Here is a 22,834-nt window from a genome sequence, read left to right on the forward strand (position 1 = left end):
GTCTTCAGGACTTTGAGACAAAAGTTTGTCTTCAGGACTTTAAGACAGAAGTTTGTCTTCAGGACTTTAAGACAGAAGTTTGTCTTCAGGACTTTGAGACAAAAGTTTGTCTTTAGGACTTTGAGACAGAAGTTTGTCTTCAGGACTTTGAGACAGAAGTTTGTCTTCAGGACTTTAAGACAGAAGTTTGTCTTCAGGACTTTGAGACAAAAGTTTGTCTTTAGGACTTTGAGACAAAAGTTTGTCTTTAGAACTTTGAGACAAAAGTTTGTCTTCAGGACTTTGAGACAGAAGTTCGTCTTCAGGACTTTGAGACAGAAGTTTGTCTTCAGATAGTTTTAATGAAAAAACATCTCTGACAGAAAGCCCTGAAGGTTAACTGATCCCATGTGCTGTTTTATGTGTGTTAGTGGAGTCAGTTTAAAGTCAACTTCACTGCATTTGAGCAATTTCAGTTATTTACATCATTTATGTGTTGCTTTCGTCATTTATGGCCAAGAGTAAAAAAGAAAGTGTTGGCAGCTTCTTCTGTAACAGACTGTATTAAATGGGCAGGTGATATCATCTCTTGTTGAACACACGACTGAATAACGTCAAATCCAGATCTTATAGTGGCAGAGTTTGTGATATCAGCAAGTACACCACCAGGAAATATGTATGTGTTTACTTATTAGTGTTACATCACCAGATCCAGTGTTACAATGTTAATCCATGTGCAGTTTTATTGTATATCTAATCGATTGTTTGTGTGTGATATTAATACGTCAAAGTATCTTTCATTCAAATATCAAATATTAAAGTGAAGCGAGGGAGATGTAAACAAATGTGGTCCATCATTATCCCTGAAGGTTTGCTCCCAGGCCCAGCGGACTACATTATTAAAGCACCGACTCCGGAATATTCTCCAGAATACTCTTCCTGCGTTTCAAGCCACAAACTTCAGTCTGCATTAATATCCCTCGACTAATGATCACCAGCAGCAATGCAAATCTTCATAATTAGGTACTTTGTTGATTTGCTTTTTCTTGTTTGTTTGTTTAGTCTCCAGGGCTTGCTATTATTCTGTTTATTATCCCGCTCGTTTGCAGGGCAAGAGACGAGCCGAGCGAGAGCGGGGTGAAGAGGGGCGAGTGGGTGGGGAGAAAGTGCGGACATGATGTTTAATTAGTTTGAATATTTAGGGATTTCAATATCTCTATTGTGTCTTAGCCTCTCAGCCATGTGCTCTCCCTGACACACACAATCACACAATTAAGACAAGTTGCCTTTTACTCTTTACTCACTGCTCCTGTGTGAAACACGCACTGCAACACAAGAAGAAGAGTTTGGGGCCTTCACAGATTACTTTAATAGAAACAAAAAAGAGCTTTAATAATCAGAGTCTAATGTGCAACTAATGCACCTGACTGTGATGTCACCACTACTGATTTAACATTCAAACACCAAAATCCAAGATGAGAAATTCAAACTTGAACATATGAGCTACAGAGCCTTTTTTCTAAGTCTCCTTCTTCTCCTTCTCCTTCTTCTTCTTCTTCTTCTTCTTCTTCTTCTTCTTCTTCTTCTCATATTTTAGAATGCAAGTTCGGGTCATTAATGGAGGTCTGGTTCCTTTCAGATTATTTTTGGAAGCCTGGATGTTAAAGTTTGAATTTCTCATCTTCGATTTGAGGGTCTGAATTTAACTTTATAAAGGTTTAGAGTGTAGAAGCTCAAATTACTATGATGGAAGTACATGGTGACCATTCCCATGCTCAGTTCCACCTCTTACATTGTTGCAGCAAGTTTTGGGGTTGATACCATTTATTATACTGATTTAAATTTAAGCATTTTAAAGCTATAGTGCATAACTTCTACGTGTCCGTAAATGTCCGTTTCACCCAAGCCACTACTAGAGGAGATGACACAATGCTGATTAAGCCGATAGGCTTCTCTAACATCTCGTGGTATTTTTCAATATGTATCATTTTTAGTTTGCATGTCGACCGGCGACATTCCCGTGCTGGCGCACTGGAAATGCTTCCTCACAACAAGAAGGGAGGGGGAGGAAGAGCGGAGAGTGTCATAGCAAGAGGTAAAGCGCAGGTAGAAAGTGAAAGCAACATGGCGGAGAAGTGGCCGAGACACGGTTCAGAAGTGGATCCTACCACAAAGAAAAAGCCTGGACGTTCGGCTGAAGGTCTATTAGCAAAGAAGGAAAGTGACCGATGGAGAAGGCAAACAAGGATTTGTAGGGTGGAGAGCCCTGAAGGAAGAAATTGGGCTGAGGGCAGACATGGATGTTGCCTTGCTGCTGTTGGATAAGTAAGTGACTTGGTTTATAATTATATTGTGAGTAGTATGTGTTGCTGTTACATGTACTGGACCTAGTACTTTATTATTTTCTTGGAAATGGTGCTATGAACGTAATGTAATGTTAGCAGCCTGGTGTTCGCCACGTTGTGTAGCATTGTGTACATGGTGTGAAGCGAGTGTTACTCTGTGTACGATGTGTGGCGAATGGCGAGTGTTACTCTGTGTACGGTGTGTGGCGAGTGTTACTCTGTGTACATGGAAGTGCCGCCGGCTTATTAGTTGTAATAACGCATTATCCGCTGGGAGGCGACAGAAGTTACGTACTATAGCTTTAATAATAATAATGATAATCCTGCCTAAAAATAAAATCTTGATTTCTTTTTTCCACACCATACTCGATTTATGATTTAAATTCATTGGTTTTCTTTCTTAACACAGAAACCACAGAAGACAAAGAAATCATTTAAAAAGTTTTGGTTTTATTTTAACAATAAAAAGAAACAAAAGCAATTTTCTTTTTGGGTTTAATAAAGTGCAAACTGCAAACTTGTCCACAACCAAACTGACTTATTTTCTTTAAGATACATGAAAGGTGTCTCCTCTTAAAAGGTGTAAGTATACCTGAAGATAAAACACTTTTGTTAACATATTAAATATGTCAGATAGCATGTTATTGAATAAAAAGAAAAACCATATATTTTTTCTTTTTTTCAATGAACACAAACACTACTGCCTCTGTCTTTAGCAGCTCTGTGGCATCATATAAAGATGAATTTCCCAATACGGATTAATAAAGTCCAAACATGATGTTCATTAAACCTGACTTTTTTTTTAAGATAAATAAAAGGTGCCTCTTGAAAAAAAAAATTGTATTGTGTTTCCCTGAAAATTAAACATGTACATAAAATTATATGCATGTTATTTGCATGCTCAATAACAATATACCCTACATTAACACACCAAGACTACAGCATTCGAGGAGTATCACACTTGGCATACCGACACAACACCACTTTATCCTGTTAAAAATATATTCATAAATTGGATTAATATTTATGAAAAGCCGTTTTGATTCTTTTGATCAGTGGACCTTTACGGACTAAAGGAATATGAATAACTTACCAGGTAATTGAGGAATGGACACATATTCTGACTTTATGACGGCGTCAGAGATCAGAGTCACCGCTTGTTTTGTTTTATCCCTCTTGTTTACCAGGCCGGTAAATCTGAATGAATAATTCTTTGGTGCTCGTAGTTTCAGTAAAAAGAACTGAAGGATGTGGAGAATTGAACCTCGCTAATGATGTGTAGCATATCTATGCTGACAAATGTGCGATCCTAATGATGTGTAGCATATCTATGCTGACAAATGTGCGATCTATACAGCTATCTAACGTTAGCTCGCTTGTGGGTACCCGACAACCTTTTCTTTTATTACATCCAAAGAACTTCTATAAAAATGAACTGCTTGGCACTAGACCAGGGGTTTAATTGAAAACGTGTAGCCACACCAGGCTCGTAAAAGGGACTGGGTGTTTAATTGTGACGAGGCTTTTAATTGAAGTTTTACGGTATTTTCAGTGTACCTTTGAAAGCTGTTCACCCTCTGAGTGTAATGAGGCTGTGATTATCCTAGAGGTCACTATAGGTCATTTTTACAGTGAGGTCCATTTAAAAATAACGGCCTCCCCACAATGGAACGGCTACTATGGGGACTAACGTTAACATTAATAGTTTTTCCTTAGCTGAGGAAATTACTAAAGGGTGTTGCACTGAATCTCTTAAAAGGCTTCCTTAGTTAGAAAGATGTTAAGGCATTTACTGCACTGACAGAGATTTTACAGCAGTAAAATTCTTCTGTTTCCATGGAGACTATTTGGTTGCTTGCACTTGCGCTTGTGATAGCCTACCTGTTATTGCTATTCTTCTCTTCCTGGGTCAGGAACTTCACTACAGTGTTCAGCAGATGGTTGAGGGCGTTTGAATCTTGGTGAGTGACGCAGCACACTGCTGTTTGGTGTACATTAAATACCTGGCCAGTAACTGATTGGAGAGATCCTGTTGCATAAAACGGCGAAGGGGTCATTAATTGTAACGGGGCTAAAAGAGTGCAGCTTCGGGAAGACGAGTGATCAAACTTCAGACATTGACACAAATCATAAATGGACCTCTGGTCAAATTTATAGTGCAAAATCAATGACTGTGTCCATCGGGTTCTCCCAGTCATGGAACACTCTTCTCAGGATGCCTTCATTTTCCTCATTTATCACCTTAAACTCAGCCATGCTGCGGTCAAGATGGAGTCAGAGGTTTATGTGGTTTAGCAAACTTTAAGCAATTCCTATGTGTAAGTATAAGACCAAGAGAAAAACTCAAGGCAACCTTAAGGAGAAGTCTTAAAGATGTTTTGTGCAGCTGTTTTTTTTAAAAGGAAACCTTAAAGGAAACTCTTAACTTGAAGTGCTTTATGCACCCAGACCCAGTTTTTTTTTTTAGAAAGCTGCAATCACATGACCGATGCGGTGGTTGGGTTTGGATAGGTCACAAAAAAGACTTTAGCTGAGGACATTCCCCTGGACTCTTGTGTTCGTATCCGTGTGCATTTTGAGTCATTTTAACGTCACCATGTCTCTCTTCCTAAACCTAACCATAGAAACTTTACTTGCCCCAAAACCCCCGTAACTTTATGTGAATTACGTAACTGTACATTAAGGAGGCAACGTCATTCATGGGGCACAGATTCATAGGATGTCATGCAAACTGTCCTATGAGAATATGTTAAAATAACACATTTGTAGTGCGTGCAAAAACCTGTCTGTAAATATTCATTCATATCGGTTCCAGTATCTCCACTCTCGCCTTAAATCTCAGCGTGCCACAGCCTCTGAAAGAGATTAATGTCAGCTGAGGATGATGGCGTCCTGCAGAGAGGAAGATGTTAAACAGGGACAACTTGATTCAACTAAACTACCTTCAGTCTCACACACTCACATCTCTTTACTCTGAGAAAAGTGTTAGCGCTCACACGTCTGTGGCTTTGGCTTTTTCAGACGGGCAGACTGTGACATGTTTTGTAAGTGAATGTTTATGTGAAGGTTCATATCTTAGTCTGTATATTCTATCAGTTACACTCTGGTGATGAACCTTTAAAAGCCTCTGCCTGTCGTCACACAGAGAGGATTCAGGAAAGATCAAACTTACTTCATAATTTCCCCGTGACATGCAGACATGTAAACGTGTCAGAGCGTGCTATGTGGCATTATGTGTATGTTTGGTGTATGCATCTACTGCACCTGTCTTTAGGGGCAACGTGAAACACCTGCACAGTCTAGAGAGACTACATCAGCAATAAACAGAGTTTGATTGCAGACTGTCATCTGCGTTCTGTCCTCAAGAATCACACCTCATTATGTACAAACTGCTTCCCCACAGACTCGTTTGAAAGCATCAAAAACACATCAATAACATGTTGCTAAGTACTCTCCGTCCCTTTGTACATTTCTTACTGTCTTTCTTTCTTTTTGTGTAATTTATCATCCGTCTTCGTCTGCCTCTTCCTCGGCTGCTCTGCCTCGCCGCTGTTTGAAGTCTACCTGTGGTGGATTCCCAGCGGGCTCGGCCGGGTCTTTATGAATCATTAGTGCTGCATTGGGGTTGGCTCTTATGCTGCCTGCTCCACACCCACACACTCCCCGAGGACGTACACACACACACACACACACACACACACACACACACACACACACACACACACTGGTCTACCACAGAGACTGGGAAGGTTACTTTGAAAAGTTGAACTTCAGTTGCATATTAATTATTTGAAGTGAAATGTAAAGTGTTACCTTGAAACATATCAGTGACCTCATCTAAGAAAACACTGATTAGGTGTCTGTTTAATTTGTTATTATTTGTATTTATGTTAATAAAGAAGCACACAAATATTTCCTTTACTCATTTACATCAACAAATGAAGACACCCCAGCTCTCCCCTCCCCAAAATACAAAACAACAAATAAATAAGTGCAGGGTCAGGGTTGAGGTTGCACCCACCCAGGTATAAAAGAGTGGGCTCAAGCAAAACATAAAACCCCACTTTGACCTTTGAGCCATGTTCAGACTCTGAATTAGAAAAGGTGTAGACTGGGTTGGTGGAGGCAAATCTTTGTTAGCAGATGGAGCGGTGTGTGGCAGCGCTGGTGTAGCAGGGGTCAGCCAGTAGGAAGCCATATTTAAATGGACGGCCTTGCTGTAAGGATGGACTGTGATTGGTGTGTGAATGATTAGAAACAATAATTCAATCAGTGGCTCTCAGCTAATTACAGCTGGAGCGTATGACCTCTGTGTCCTGTGTGAACTAACAGGTGCTTCGATTTATGACCAGATACCTCCATAACTAATGACATTCTCATCAGTCTCAGCTGGACTCTGGTTTTACGGCTGATTACCAATGTTAGCATGCTAACATGCCAGTCTAAGATGTCAAACAAGATGAACTTTAAACTTGCAAAACATCAGTATGTTAGCACTGTCATGTTAACATGATGTTCCAGACTTTACTGTTTTGCCTCTTTTGTGATGTTGCTATACGGTGGCATCACCACCTACTGTAGGTGGGCATAAAATATACCAACATGTGTACTGTACGGTAGGGTGATCTACAGCACAGTTTAAGATTAGAGTCACCGATATTATGATGTCACAGTGAAGCTGACCTTTGACTTTTTGCATATTAAATATCATCACTACATTATTTTATCTTATCAGAACTTTTCTGTCAAGTTTTGTCATAAGTAGCATGTGAATTCTTGAGTTATAACTAAAAACGTATTTTGTGAGGTCACTCTGCCTTTGACATTTGAACACTAAATTCAAATCTGTTTATTCGTCAGTCCAAGTGGACGTTTGTGTTAAATTTAAAAAAACTCCTTTAGTAGGTTCTTGAGATATCATGGTCATGAGAATGAGACAGATGCAAGGTCACAGTGACCTTGATCTTTGACCACCAAAATCTAATCACTTCATCATTAAGTCCAAGTGATATTTGTGCCAAATTTGAAGAAATTCCCTCAAGGTATTCTTGAGAAATCGTGTTCACAAGAATGAGATAGATGAGGTTGCATAGTCTTGACCTTTAACCACCAAAATCTAATTTATCGTTGAGTCCAATTGGATGTTGATACCAAATTTGAAGGAATTTCCTTGAGGTGTTCTTGAGATACCGTGTTCACAAGTGTGTGTACGTACGTATGGACAATCTGCAAACATAATGCCCCCGGCCGCGTCTATCCCCAGTGCAGAGGTATTAAAAAGGTGGATCAAATGTTCTTAGGAGACTGAACCTTGTGGGATCTGAGATTTTCTGTTGTGTGCTGAGCATGTAAAGATGAAATTTACCACAGCTGAGGAACACTGTGAGAAGCATGCTAAGACTAGTTATATGCTGCATCAGACCACCAGAGAAAAGAAAATATAAGAGCGAAGAGGCAGTAAAGCAGAGACAAGAAAAGAGAGACAGATAATTAGAGGGACACAGCGGGAGAGACATACAGACACACAGACAGGCGGCCAGATAAACATACAGAGAAGATGAATGTATTCCAAAGCTCGTTTATGTCTGGAGGGAGCCATGAATCTCCTCATCCAGCTGTTACATATTTTCCATGCTCCGCTGCAGTGGGTGGACATCCGTTGTGAACCTGCTCAGCAGCCTCACAAGTATTCCTCCTCACCTAAAGCGACATCTGGGTTTGGAGAGAGGATGAGTGGTGGGAGGGACTGATGGCGGCACTAAACAGTGGTGAGACTTCACAGCTTTAATGTGATCATCAGTTCAGCCCCAGCGTTTTGTCTCAGAGACTGCTGAAGGTGGTGCAGATCTCACCTTCACACCTTTAGTGTGTACTGTTCATGTTCACAGTGACTTATTACAAACAAATGAAGAGCTGTAAACATGTAGTGAGACAGACAGGTAACTTGTTGATTGGACAGTTTTGACGCCCCAGAGTTTGATTGACAGCTTCCATTCGATCCTTTACAGACTAAATGGGCAAACGCACCAGAGTTTGCGGGACCTTGATCTTCCTGTTGTTGACATTTGACTCAGTTATCTTTATGTGTTCAGCCACATGTTGTTGCTAATGTTGCTTTTAACAAAAGAGGTACTGCTTCCTGAAATGCTGAACATATTACTTCCTGTTTTCCAGCAGTCATTTCACAGGAAAGAGAGATCAGACACAGAACGTTTACAACAGGAAGTTTAATTACTCACTGGGCTGCAGGTTATTATCATAAGAAAAACATAATCACAGATACCTTATCAAGGGAAAAAGTTGTGCAAACCTACTGAGGTCGGTCGATGCGTGTACTCAAAGCTCAATGATTTTGTGCTATTGGTTTCAACCACACAGGATGTTCTGCACAGTAATATATGGAAACTTTGCTGTTAATGTATTGTTAGGTTTAGGCACAAAAACCACTTAGTTATGATTCAGAAAAGATGGTGTCTTGGCTTAGAATACCTGCTTTTGGTTGCACATTCCCAGCTGGAATCACAGACATGTCTCAGTAAAGAACAACTGCTTTTCATGGCCCTATGCCCAGTGGAAACACAGCAATGAGTAGCTAAAACACAGCAGAATTTGGTGAATAAAATGTGCTGGAAACAGAAATGCCAAAAAAGCAACTTGTTTTGTTGTGTGTTGGTCTTGAACAGAGATCTGCAGCTGGGCAGGTGTCTCACATCATATACTACACCACTTTAGAAACGTTGACATGATATTTATAAGACATGCAAATGTTACGTACCGTTGGTTTTTAGAAATGTATAATGATAACATTATCTTCTGCCGTCTTGCCTGGGGTTTTAGCAGTGTCAAAATACAATATCCAGGGGTGACTTCTAGCTCACCTGATAGTGTGTGTGCCCATATAAACTGAGTCCTCCGCCACAGCCTGGGTTCAATTCCAGCCCGTGGCCTTTGCTGCATGTCATCCCCCCCTCTCTCTCTCCCACATGTCCTATCTATTTGAGCCAACCTGTCAATAACAGGTGAAAACTCGCCAAAAATAGATAAATTAATAAAACATCATCTAGAGCTTTTTACATCCTAGACCTCGAGATGAACAGTTTAATATGTGTTCTAAAATACTTCGATCTGTCCCGGTCTGATCCTGATAACAGCGTATTATATGCAGTTGTTTTTAAAGAAGCACAAAGAAATAAAAACTAAGATAGTGGATGAGGAGTAGAAGCGTTTACCCTTCCTTTAAACTCTGAACTGTCAAAGTCCGAATTTATCTCTCTGACTTTTTGCAACATCATCGTGAAGCAACTGAAAAAAAAATCTCCAAAAAGACATTGTAACTAAACCTGCACAACAGAACAAAATGGCCCCTGTATCTATTGAATATACAGCTGCTAGCAACAGTTGCAAACCAGCAGAGTTTGTTTGTATCCAGACCGAGACCACCTCTTAAAGAAGGTCTCAGTCCGGTTGTTTTGGTGCGCATCAGAGTGTGATTGCTGTGTTCACACCTGCCCAAACGAACCGCACTGAGGGGGCAAACAAACTTGAGTTCAATTGAACCGAACCAAACAGGGCAGGTGTGAAAGCACCTCCATTTCATCATGATCAGTTCTGGGAAAAAATATGTACGAAATACCAAACAGAAGATCATTTTCCTCTGACGCATGAGCACCTGCTCACTGTCTCACATATGCAAATACATAACCAGACACCCATCACAGTATATTGTCACTGCTACATTACCTGGCGGCGTCACACAGCGAGAAACACAATAACACAAAAGGCAAAGTGGCACACACACCCACATCCACAGTCCACACAAAGAAAAGGAGCTGAATGCAGAGAGAGACATAAAGGAGTGGAACAGACGAGGACAGCTCTGAGCTACCAGCAGTGAAGAGACAGACAGCTGCATGCTGGGAGAAAGAGAGAGACAGAGAAAGTTACACACTGAGTGATGGAGAGAGACAGAGGAAGGCAGCGCTGAAAGGTTCGAGGTTATTATATGTAAGGTCTCCCCCCATGGAGAGGAAAAAATGCTCCTCAGCACCGAACATCCATCTTACACAGGGCCGGCTGCATGGGGAGCACACACACACACACACACACACACACACACGCAAACACAGGCACATACACACAGTTGTATGAGGCCTCAGACGTACATGAGACGCACACAGAGTTAATGCACACTCGTACGCTCACCCGAAATAGACCTGAGCACCTCGGGTGGTGAGAGGGGAGATATTAAAACTGTGTGTATCCCTGCAGACTGGATGGGGAGGAGTGAGGGGACGACTGCTCTCTCATTCACAGCCTCACATTAAATCACACCCTGGAATCCACTTTAATGCAAACTGAACAGCCCTCCTGACTCACGGTGACTGAACATTAATTTGTTTTCCCCTTAAATTTGACGCAAAATTTGAGGAAGAATTTAAGATTCCATTTGGGCGGTAGGAGAGGGTGCTGAGGTTCAGCTGTCCTGCCAGGCAAATGAGACAGTAATCCTCCTCTGGAGACAACAACCCACGAATATGAGCAGTGTTTTACTGCCAGTGGAGTCACATGGGGACAGACTGAACCGGCTCCAGCAGCACTTTTTTAAGTCCACATGACGGCTGGAGAATACAAAAATAAAGAACACCTGGAGCGCCTTAGTTTATATTTCTCACAGAAATGCAGAAACTGAGAAACAAGTTCACCCCCCACATCTCTTCAGGTGGATTTAAAGGTACACTAGGCAGGATTTTCCTGAAAAAACACCAAAACAATGAAGAGACTCAGACAGAAGTAATACCTCTCCATCATCACTTATGACCCTCTAGAAATGTATGGTGGGGTATTTATCTGCAGAGACTCTGCCCTCTGTCTGGAGTTTATTTTCTTCCTGTGTTGGGGATGTTGCTGGGCACAGAGCTCAGGTGAGGTGGGGCTTTATATAAAGGAGGTGACCAGGTGCCAGACAGGAAGTAGAATGCATCCAAGAGGAAGTTACACTGGGCCAAAAACAGATCCAATCAATTAATTAATTAATATATCCTCCTGAGACCTGAACTTTTGTTTGGTATGCATTTACAATTTCTCTTTTACTAAACATTATCAATGATAATTTAGTCCCAGTGTCCTCAAACGAGACGATAATAAAGCCCTAGAGTCTTTAAACGAGTACTTCCTAGTAAACAGTGTCTTAACTTGTTACTGTTGCTAAAATGCGTCACATTTGTAGTCCATATCAAACTACAAACATTATTAAGCATTTAAATAAACAAGTTCCAATAATCAACTGTGATCAGGTTTTGGACCTTGTCCACTTTTGTGTCTTAATCAGCTGCAGACTGACCTGGCAGAGATGGCTGCCATTAGGGTTGGGTCGGTTCTCGGTAATACCAATTTGGTTCGGTACTCCGTCTTGGACCGTTTTTTTTTTTTTTTTTTTTTTTGAGACCGACCGGACTGCATACTCAGGCGGAACGTACGTGGAGCGGACCCCGCGGAGGTCCGCCCGGTAAAAGCGGACGTCCGCAAGCCCTGTGCGCGCAAAGCACGACCGCGCAGACTCCGCTCCGCGCACCAGTGTCACACAAAAGACTACTCGGCATGTATTTTTCACATCGCTGGGATTTTTCACGGACATTTTTACAGGAAACTACAAAGCGGAAATTGCGCTCGACTATGGAAGCCCGAATGACTGCGGACATTCCAACATTCCTGAGTCCACTCCGCTTATAGTACGCCCGAGTCTGTGAGCACCTGTGTCTGCCTCTTCGCCTGTGTCTGCCTCTTCGCCAAGCGCACAGCGAGCAGGAGAGAGAGAGGGATGGGGGTGGGGCGGGGACTGAGCTAGGGGGTGCGAGTGCGCATGCGCCGAGGCCTCTACTGTAGCCTGGGGAGTCGATAATGGAGGACAATTTAGTCTCGAAGAAATCAAAGAATGCGCCACTATGGCAACACTTTGGCTTTGAGCCAGAAGAAGGAGGCAACCCTTGTTTGCACTGATTGAGTAAGCTGCAAAATTTATTTGTAAGGAATAAAAGAAACAACGCGTTACTGTCACTCTGTTGCCCTATGGTCGTTTTTTATTTTAAATGAGTCAATTGCGCCCTCAAGTGGCGAAAATCCGGTATTTCCAACTTGATGTGGTTTTTCACAAAAACCGGACCGTTTTTTTTTTTTTCTCATACCGACCCAACCCTAGCTGCCATCTTGTTTTTACATGGATTAGTGTGTTGTGCAGATGATCCTTCTGCATGTTCAATGCCGGAAACCTTGTTACGACTTTTACTTCTCTATATAGTCAAGTTTGATCATCTTCTCGGCCCTCTGCCAGGGCCACTAGATGGGTCAAAAAAGTGTCCATGAACGAGGACAGCAGGTCTAAGTGAAGCAGAATGCAGTATAAGATCAAGTAAACCCAAAATGTGATGTCCTCATATGAGGACACAGAGTCTCAGGAGGATATATTTACCAACAGTCGTCCTATTTCTGTTTCACCACGTTCTTGAGAAACTAGTATATTTTTAGAATGAAAAGCATGTCGACGAGAGTTTTCACAAACATGGATGTAAACTTTAAGAGACACTTGACTGGTGCGTGGAGGCAAACAACTGCAGGACGGTAATTCCAGTTCTTAATATCACAGTAACGTAACGTGTTTTCCCTGCAGGATGGGAGAAGACTCAGCCTGTTAATAATCAATCTGTTGTGCTGACATGTGGTCAGAATGTTTGTGGGTGCGGGCAGGAGCTGATGCACACTCTGTGGGAGTGGGCTGTGATGCTCAGATATCCAGCCAAGCAGGCAGGAGTGGGATTAGGACATTGCAGGACAAGCTTCCATGCAAATAACTTGCTTTGATTTTCAGTAGTCGAGTTACTCAACTTTCGCAGGAACTGTTTCAGCCTTAGAGATGATGAGAGAATATTATGCAGTGGGTGATATTAGCTCTGTCAGGTGCAGTGGAGGATGATACAGGACAGACCCTGAGGCTGTTGTCACAGTCAGAGAATACCTCACAGCTACTGAACTTTGGTTTCACCACTACAATCAAATCTAAATCTATTTCATTTAACAGTAGTTTGTATCATATGTTATCTTTAAATTCATGTGGGTTAATACATTATATTTCATTGTAAGTGTATTTCAACTGTGGAGAAAGACAGACGGTCTGCACAGGACTCATACATTTGGTCTGGACCACTCGTAGATTTCGTTTGTACCATCACAAGAAAATTGATGAAGCCACTAACTCTTTTAAATTCACTCCTGTGCCACTTAAAAACAAATCAAGCAAGTGGCTCTTGTATGAGACCCAATGATTTATTTCATAACTAGTAAATAGTTGAATATGTGCAACAGTTTGTTGGGGAATAAAAAAACTGAATGGATTGCTCTTGCACAAAAATACCAAAATGTCCATGGCAGAGCATTCCTGGAGACTTTGCCTTTGAGCGATGCTTTGGGGTAGCCACAGGTAAACAAAGAAACTGCCAAAAAGATGAGTTATTATTGGAAGCTGAGCCGCCACAAACTGCCAAAACAACTTCAGAACGTGCTGGCACTGAGTCAGGACTGCGGGGTTTCAGTGGAGGGATGTGACACTTGTGCACCGGTGCAGCATTATGCTAATAGTAACCAAACAGTGGGACTTAATTACTAATTGAAATACTAAGGTCAAAAGGGTTTAGTGTTGGACCAACCTAAGTCTGATTAATTGATTTGTTGTTGAGTAGCAGTTCTGCCTTGGTTTGGTTTCTGTCTTATATTTCGTGTTTTTCTAGTCCTTCTGTTTTAGGGCTGAACACAGTCGGTTTTAGTTACGATGTGGAAGATCAGGCTGTTCATTGTAATTGTGTCCTTATTACTTAAAGGTACAGTTCACCCCAAAATCAAAAACACATATTTTTGACAGTCTGAGATTTGAATCGTCAGTTGGAGACCCCTCCGTCGACTGAGATTGTACAAGTTGAGCAATCTTTTTTTCGCTAATCAGTGTGCTGTGTGGTGTACTCCTGACTGGGGAGATTTTGGTCCCAAGATTTTGGTGTGGAGTGAGAACTCTTGACTTTCACACTGCTCTCTGGTACAGACAGCTGCAGACGTGATGCAGCTGCACAGAGGAGGAGAAACTTTGGACCATAAGGTTCTGAGATAACATTATCTTCTTTCTTCTGCTGGTGAATTTACAGCTCACAGATACTTAAAATTACACCATCTCTGGCTTTTGTTTGATATCGAGTGTCGACAACAAATGTTGAAAAAAACCCTGACTAATTGAATAATCGTATTGAACAGCTGATTCTGATTTAACTGACATAATTCAGAGTTGGGTACAGCCCCAGACACAACAGGTCAAGTGAAACAGTTTGCTGGAAACAGCTTTAGTTGAATTATTGTGTCACTGTGTGAGTGATCACCTTCATCCAATGATGAAGTATTTTTATCCTGATAGGGAAAGTGCCTCCCACGTTGCCAACGCCTATCAAACAGTATGACTGTTCATTACAGTGTGATAAATGTGGAGTTGATGTAATTCATGTGCAGCACTCATCCAAGTCACCACATATCGATCACACTGAGACTGTGGAGCTGCAGCTGACACACACTTTCTCACACCTATAAATAAAACATCTTTTTTTTCTTCAAAATGGTTTCACTTGAAAATGTTAATAAAACATGAAACTGGTGGAAGTTTGAAGCTTTGCAGCTCTGCAGATACAGCAGCAGCTCATTGCTGGAGCCAGTTACTGACAGTATAAGACAGCACACAAACATTCACACATAATTAATACATATATACTGGCTGGTTCAGGTTTGTCCTCATGTGATCTGACTAACAGTAAATCAGTGATTATATTCAGGGGTCACGGTGTCAAGAGGAGGATTAGTTTCTCATTTGGCCTGCAGCTCTGCTGGGCTTCAGTACCTGTCCTTCCCCCAAATGGAATTACAAATTCTTCTACTTTACATCAGGTTAAAGGTCCAGTGTCGGATTCAGGGGGATATACTGGCAGAAATATAATTTAACTCATTTTCTTTAGTGTATAATCACTTGAAAATATGAATGGTGTTTTCGTTACCTTAGAATAAGTCATTTATATCTACATAGGGAGCAGGTTCTCGTCTACAGAGATCACCATGTTGCACCGCCATGTTTTTACAGTAGCCCAGAACGGACAAACCAAACACTGGTTTGAGATAGGACATTCATGTTTCGTGTCGGCCCTGACGAATGTGACTAATGCAAAACTGTTTTATTCAGTATTTATGCTGCTTTAAATCATTGGGTCAATTTGTTTTGGAGAGAAGGAGACCTCTGTGGATAATTTGGCTCTTGGTAAAAACCTCCTCAACGTCTGGATCTTAAGTCATAAGAGAAAAAAAGGGCAAGCTTATGTGAGCAAGTGCTTGGCTAGCAGCCCGTCTCCATCATGCCAAATAGCGTCGCAGAAAAACGCAAACGTGAAACTGCTTTATTCAGTGTTTTAAGCCCTAACTCTAACCCTGACTGGTTCCAGAGGAAGAACATAAAGGTGTTTTAATGTCCTGGTCAATCACTAGACTTGAACCTGATAGAACATTAGAGAAGAACAAGAAGAAGCTGAAGATCAGGTTTCACCAGCAGACCCCTCAGGATTTTCTGGATTTTAAGACTGCGTGAAAGAATGAACTAAAATCACGTCTGAGCACTGAGAGATAGATTTCTTCACACAGGAAGCCTCCTAAAAACAGACATTGCAAACAAAAGCTCTCCACCAAGTATTAAATACATTTTAGTTGGCGTGTTGAGTACTTTTTGCTGTGTTATTTTACTTTATTGCATGTAACCTGTTTATGAATTATAATGTTATGATTTCTTTATCTGTATTCGTCTTGGGTGGTATCTAATTTTTCATACCTTCATACCTTCCGTGAATTTCACTGGGGTGTATGTTATGATGATCAAAGTTTATTTATTAGGATAAACCCCTTGAGATGTACCATCTCGATCATCGGCATAAAGCTGAACATTACAGTTATTGAATATAGTTGGTAAATCAAACACTAAATTAACATAGATAGAGAAATTAAGTGGTCCCAGTGTTGAACCTTGGGGCACACCTCTTTGCTGAATCAACAGATCTGATTTATTACCATGTAGTACGAAACATTGTTTACGGTTGTGAAGCTATGAATTGAACCACAAAACTGCATTATCAGATAGACCAATAGCATGGAGTTTATCTAAAAGCAAATAACGATCAACAAAATCCAAAGGTTTGGTTAAATCAATAAAAATTGTATTATATGAGGGTATAAGTGTGTGGCTCTTACAACCACCACCCACTGCGACTGGCAAGTTCGCTGCTTTCCTGAAGCTCTCTCAGCTCTTACAGTGTAATAAATACACAAAAGAAACTCACGAGATGTCAAAAAAATTAGCCTTTTTTTTTATATATTAAACAGAGAAATACAACCGTACACTTTACGAATTCATGTTTCTCTCTTTCACTGAGTCACATCAGGCTTAATTATCTCATTAATTCAAGGTAACACTCTTCATTCAAACTCAACAGAAACAAAATACAATTCACCCAAGCCATCTAGGTTAGTCTTGTTGGTCCTTTAGTTAACTAGTCCACTGTTCCAATAATCACCAGCTCTGGTTTGGTTGAAATAAATCCTTAACTCACCAAGTTAGATGTAGAAATATGCTGTTTCCCTGCGGTCTCTCTGCTGCTGCTAGCATGACACGGGCGGCTGATTGCCGTCGGTCCTGCTACGTTTATCCCCACATCTCGGGGTCAGCTGCTTCTTCCACCACACTGACCTCTGGTGGCACGTGTTGTGCACTACATGCAAAATGTCTGTATTACAGCCTCTCCAGCACGAGGTTAACAGAGAGATGAGCGTCTTTAATTTTCGGGGTAATGAAAATCATACCGTCGGGATTTCTAAATACCCTGGTATACGGTAATACTATGATACCGCCCAGTCCTAATCTGTATAGTTTTACTGAGTTCATATCAAATGTCTGGTGTAAATTTCATTTGAATAGCTGCATTGGAAATATGTGTGTGGATTGGCCAGATAATTCAGGCTTGATCAATAGACAACACGACATAAAAGACGTTTCACCAACCAGATAATTCTTAAATCTAAATAAATGTCGATGAAGTCGCTGTCAGATCCTTTCACAAGTAGACCGGAGGTGTAAAGCACATATTTCCTGCAATGCTGTTTAGTTTTCTAAAATGACTCTAATTATTGTAAATGTCCTGTTGAGTTGAGTCATCACTGTTTTCAGTTTTGCCGATTTGTTTCTGAATGTTGGTGTATTTTGCACCTCGGGGTCACCGTGAACAAAAGACTATGTAAAGTACACAGAGAGAAATACACTCCCAGGGAGGACCAGTGTGAAAAACAGAGCGGATGACACAGATGGAGCTATTGTACAGAAACCAAATCTGTCTGAGTCTCATCAGGTGTTGTTTCCTCAAAACAACAAACATTTGTCCACAAATCGAAGCAAACAAGTATTAAGTGCAATAAAGATTCCATCTTCTGTGAATCATCGGAGCCAACATGGAATTATTTCTTTCTCTCCACTTTCTCTTGTTTACATCAAACACAGTGTTATCCACCTGCATTACAATATGCAAAGCCTATTGTTGTTATCTAAGCTGTTAGCTGTCTGGCCACACCACAAAGATTTGAATACTTGTTTTATGTAGCACGGCTTGTTGTTCAGACGTTGGAAATTGTAGCTGTAAAGAGCTGCCAGCTTTTATCTCAAAGGGAAGAGAAAGGAAAACAAAAATAATCGATAAAGAGATTTACATCACTGAATGTATCTGTAGTTTGTGTAATCAGACATGGTGCAACTCTCAGACATGCTACAACACGGAGGTGAAATGTTTTTAATATAAGAAAGTCACAGTCAGGCTGCATTTACAGGAATCAGACATTTTGGTGAAACACCTGTCCTTTCATGCATTTGAGTCTGAGTAGTGTGTCTAGGCTGCAGCGTAGAGGCTGCAGGGGATGCCTGGGAAAAAAAAATGCAGCAGCCTGCGGCCAAAAGATGAAGCCAAATCAACTTGTGAAAAAATGCAACCCGATGTCACGCTGCGGAGGCCGATCACGCTACCCGCAATAGCAGACACCCGTAGTCCATGGGAACAATACAGTGTGTTTGCATTGTTAAGTTTTATAATGAGTAACAGGAAAAAAGTGTGTTTTAACAGCTCGTATGTTTTATCCTACAAATGAGAGCACTTTGTGTGTGTGTGTGTGTGTGTGTGTGTGTGTGTCCCTTTGTGTTCTTTTCCTCAGCAGCAGTTTGTGGAGTTTGTTTCTTTCAGTCGCGGGTGGATAATTGATTATTGGTCAGTCGATCTGATCAGATCAGATGCTGCAGAGGTGAGTGAACGCAAACTTTTAGACCCAGTTTCACTTTGACTGCGTCTGATGTTCTGCTGCTCCGTCTGTGCCCAGAGTAAACTCTCCACTTCTAGAGTGTGGTGCAATGAATAATAGAATAGTGCATGTTAAGGCTGTCAAGATAATGCTTTAATGTTGATAATTAATCACAGAACAAATAACACGTTTAAAAAGATTAACACTGATTTATGTTGTTCCATGGTGCTCTTTGACCCGGTGTGTCATTGAAGGCCTCAGTGTCTTTGTCACATGATGGACGCAGACGAGACGGCGCTGCTCGGCCCCGTGAACGGAACACTTACATTTAACAAACGTCCAGATGGAGCTGTTGATAGGAGCAGCGTTCTCTACAGGTTCTGCAGCAAGGAACTTTTGTACCGTTGGACAACTTCAAGCCTGAAATATCACCTCAACACAAAGGCTTTAGGTTTGAGCTAGCACAGCCTCTGATGCTAACGCTAGCAGCCAGCCTCGACCAGGTGTTTAGACTGAGTCAGTCTACCTGTGACTGACTCACTGACTCCCTCACAGAATGGACTGCAGACAGTTTGGGTGGTCGAGGACAGGGGGACAACTGTGTCCAACATCCAGCAGCTTCACTACGACACATCTGACAACATTCATTTGAACTGAAATTTTAAAAATACTTTAACAGAGAAAAAATTATGTATATGATTAATTTAGATTTTTTTTTTTTAATTGCTCAACAGCTGTGGTACATATATTGCAGTAGCACTCCTCCTGTCCAACTTCAGAAAGTAGAAAATCAAATTGTGGCTGCAGATGCTGTTACTGTGGCAAAATGAATGAGCATATGGGAGCCCCTGAGATCTTTTAAGCCATATAAAGACACTTACTAAAGACAAATACTCATTTGCTGAATGGGGAGATTGGCTCTCTATAATGTCAGCTGGTCTCCACCCTCCACTCCCCTACACATGGAGCATTTAAAACTGACACCCCGCACAATCCTGCGATTTATCGCCGTAAGGCCTGATCTGGGAGAGACCATGCACAAGCTAAAGTTCTGGTTACTGCAAGACTTGATGTAACAGCCACTAACATTACTGCACAGCTGAAGCGTTAACTGACACATAAAGACACTGCATGACAATCTGACAAACCAGCAAGTCCTTAAAAACACAAGATGTGTCACCTGTAACAGCATAAAAACATGGGACAAGGTCGTGGTGTGTCACATCTGCTGCAGCATTCCTGCACCGACATCCTACAGCTCTTCTATATTTTGATGCAGCCCTGAGTATAACCCAGCTGAAACAACCTTTACACGCTTTAGTAGATAAAAGAAGTGTCATGTCACACTCATTTCTTAAGGTGTGTCTTAATTGTTCAGTTTTTATATGTTCAGTTCATTCAGATCAATCAATCAATCAATTTTATTTATNGAGAGAGAGAGAGAGAGAGAGACAGAGAGAGAGACAGAGAGAGATGCAGGTAATGACAGTAGCTTAAACTTTTTTTTTCCAAGTCAGTAATTACTTACACTGAAAACAGAAGAAGGACCATTATAGACACAAAAAAGAGAAAAGCAGGAGTATGAGGGTTTTTTTTTTTCCACCAGCTGCGATCTCTAAAAGTGCTCTTGTCTTTCGCAGCCACCCACAGCTAAATAACACCCCTCACCTCATTCACACAAAAGAACCAATTAGCTGTCAGCTCAAACACTTGGACAGGAGGAATGCCAATCCGCTGCTGAGATTGGTTTGTTCGCCGCTGTGTCGCTCAGATTGCAGCCGACTGATAACAGATTTACCTGAGGCGGGGGGGTTGCATACCAGAGGCAGGACACAATACATGACCTGCTGACCCTGTGTGGGTGTGTGAGCGTCTGTGTGACTGTGAGCTATAATGTTCTCTGTCCTGTGGTTAGGGTCGGCCTCAGGGTGAGGGGTTATTACACGTTAAGTCAGTGTGACAATACGTCTGATCTGATGGAGAATTCCAACAGATGAGAAACATGCTGACTGTGTGTGTGCGTGTGTGTGTGTGTGTGTGTGTGTGTGTGTGTGTGGCTTTCAGAAGTTTAATTTCCTCTTACCGTCTTTTTACCAGCCTTTAAACACATCTGTGAAGATGACCATGATGCACAGTGGGATGATATTAACATAAATCACTGGTCATACTTGATATTGTTTTGGCGCCACAGGAAGTGCTGATGTGGTAGATTTGCAGGTCAAAGGTTGTCCAAGTGTCGTAGTTAAAGGAAAGATTCACATTTTTTCCCCCGGGTTGTCCATCCATCTGTCGTCCCATCCTTGTGAACACATTACCTCATGAACGCCTCCAGGGAATTTCTTCAGCTCAAAACCAGCCGCCACCGCCCGTCAACAAAAACAAAGACAACTATGGTTAAATGTGACAAGACCAAAGGACTGGACGGAGGCCATCATCAAAAATGCTCACATGTGCAGCGCACACTTCATATCAGGTTAGGGAAAAAGTATTTCCTGTTGTAGGGATGAATAAGGTTATGTGTATTAAGGGTTATCATGTCCACCTCATCAGAAACTGGGGAGGGATTAAGAGGAATATTGGATTTCTCTGGAACGCTAACTTTTTAGCACATTAGCTAACGTTAGCTTCCACACTCAGAATGAGTGTTTCTGAACGCACCACTCACATCATCTTCCTCCATCGTCTAAAACAAGACAACAGAACTTGTTAGCTAGCACTAGCCAATGTCTGTGGAGAACTGTTTTGCCTCCAGCTAAGCCCCGCCCACCAAAAACATCATACTGTTTACTAACAGTAAAAATAGTATCAATAAGAGCAGAAGTATTGTTAAATCTTAACGATCCCTAGTCTCTATAAAGCATTGATGTCAGCTCAAGTTGGCTGGCTGACTCAACAAGGACCACAAATCGTGTCTGTTATTGTGTCATTACTGAGTAAACTTGGTTTCATTACATAGAAGTCCCCTGACTTGAATTATTATCTTCCAGTTATTAGTCAGACCCTATGTATTTCCATAGAAATTAAGATAAACCGAGCAATATTATTATTTTTCATTTTGAGAGTGAGTTTTTATTTACGACACATTTTAAATGTCTGTGATGTTAAAGTCATGTTGAAGAACGTATACGTTACTTTGAAACCAAGAGTTGCATTCATTCCAGCAGCTGTGCCTCCGAGTGAGCTGCTTTTATTGTTTCCTTATTTTATTTCATTTAATTTTATTTTCCCCACCGCCTCCCACTGCTATATAACAGTGGGAGACCATAACTGCACGGAGGTCAGACAAAGCTGCAGTGGAACAGAGAGTAGTATCATCTGACTGTGGCGAACACAGCGGGGCGTTTCGCCATTTTATGAGTACTAATGGTGGGAAGAAAAAACATGGAATAAACCAACTCTGTTTTCTTAACACACACTCCTCCAGTTAAAAGTTTAAAAACAAACTTTACACGTCTCCTTGAAAACAAAGTGTTTCATTGTGATTTGGTTTGTTAAACCTCAAAGATAACCAAGAATGCATCAAGAGTTTAACTGTAATTGGCGTGCGATGACCCTCTCAGTAAAAGGAGGGTGAGGCTCTCTGGATGGTGACCTGTCCCTCTCTGCATGACCTCTGACACCTGATGCCTCGACCCTGAGGTCAGGGGAAAGCTGCTCGTGTGTTGGGGATTGGCAGGGTCAGGTGGGGGGCAAGACGACACCCAGTGAGGTGGGTGATATCTAATATGAGGCCACCCAAAAACAAAGAGTTTCCCTTTGGTGTGAGATGTGAGTTTCAGCAAAGCTTGGTGCAGGACGGTGTTTTAAAGGTACATTTACTTCAGATATGTTTGAAGTGTTTTAGCTTATTTCCATTTGGTCGTGTGGGAACGTTTTCATCTGAGCACCGGTGAAACTAAATAACCTCACTGATGCACCTCAGGGACGCCGTGAAACCAAAGTACTCCGTGTTCTTCCACCACACTTAACAAGTGAACCTAGCTCAGAGCACCACTGTGTCCAAGTACACTCTTCGTCAGTGTCCGATCCTTCACTCATTCACTCCACCGTACGTACGTCTTTGTAGTGGACGATATAGTGAGCTCATCTGCAGCATGAAAAACACTTTCAGACAC

The sequence above is a fragment of the Epinephelus moara genome, chromosome 24, assembly GCF_006386435.1.
Source record: "Epinephelus moara isolate mb chromosome 24, YSFRI_EMoa_1.0, whole genome shotgun sequence".
Taxonomy (NCBI): Eukaryota; Metazoa; Chordata; class Actinopteri; order Perciformes; family Serranidae; genus Epinephelus; species Epinephelus moara.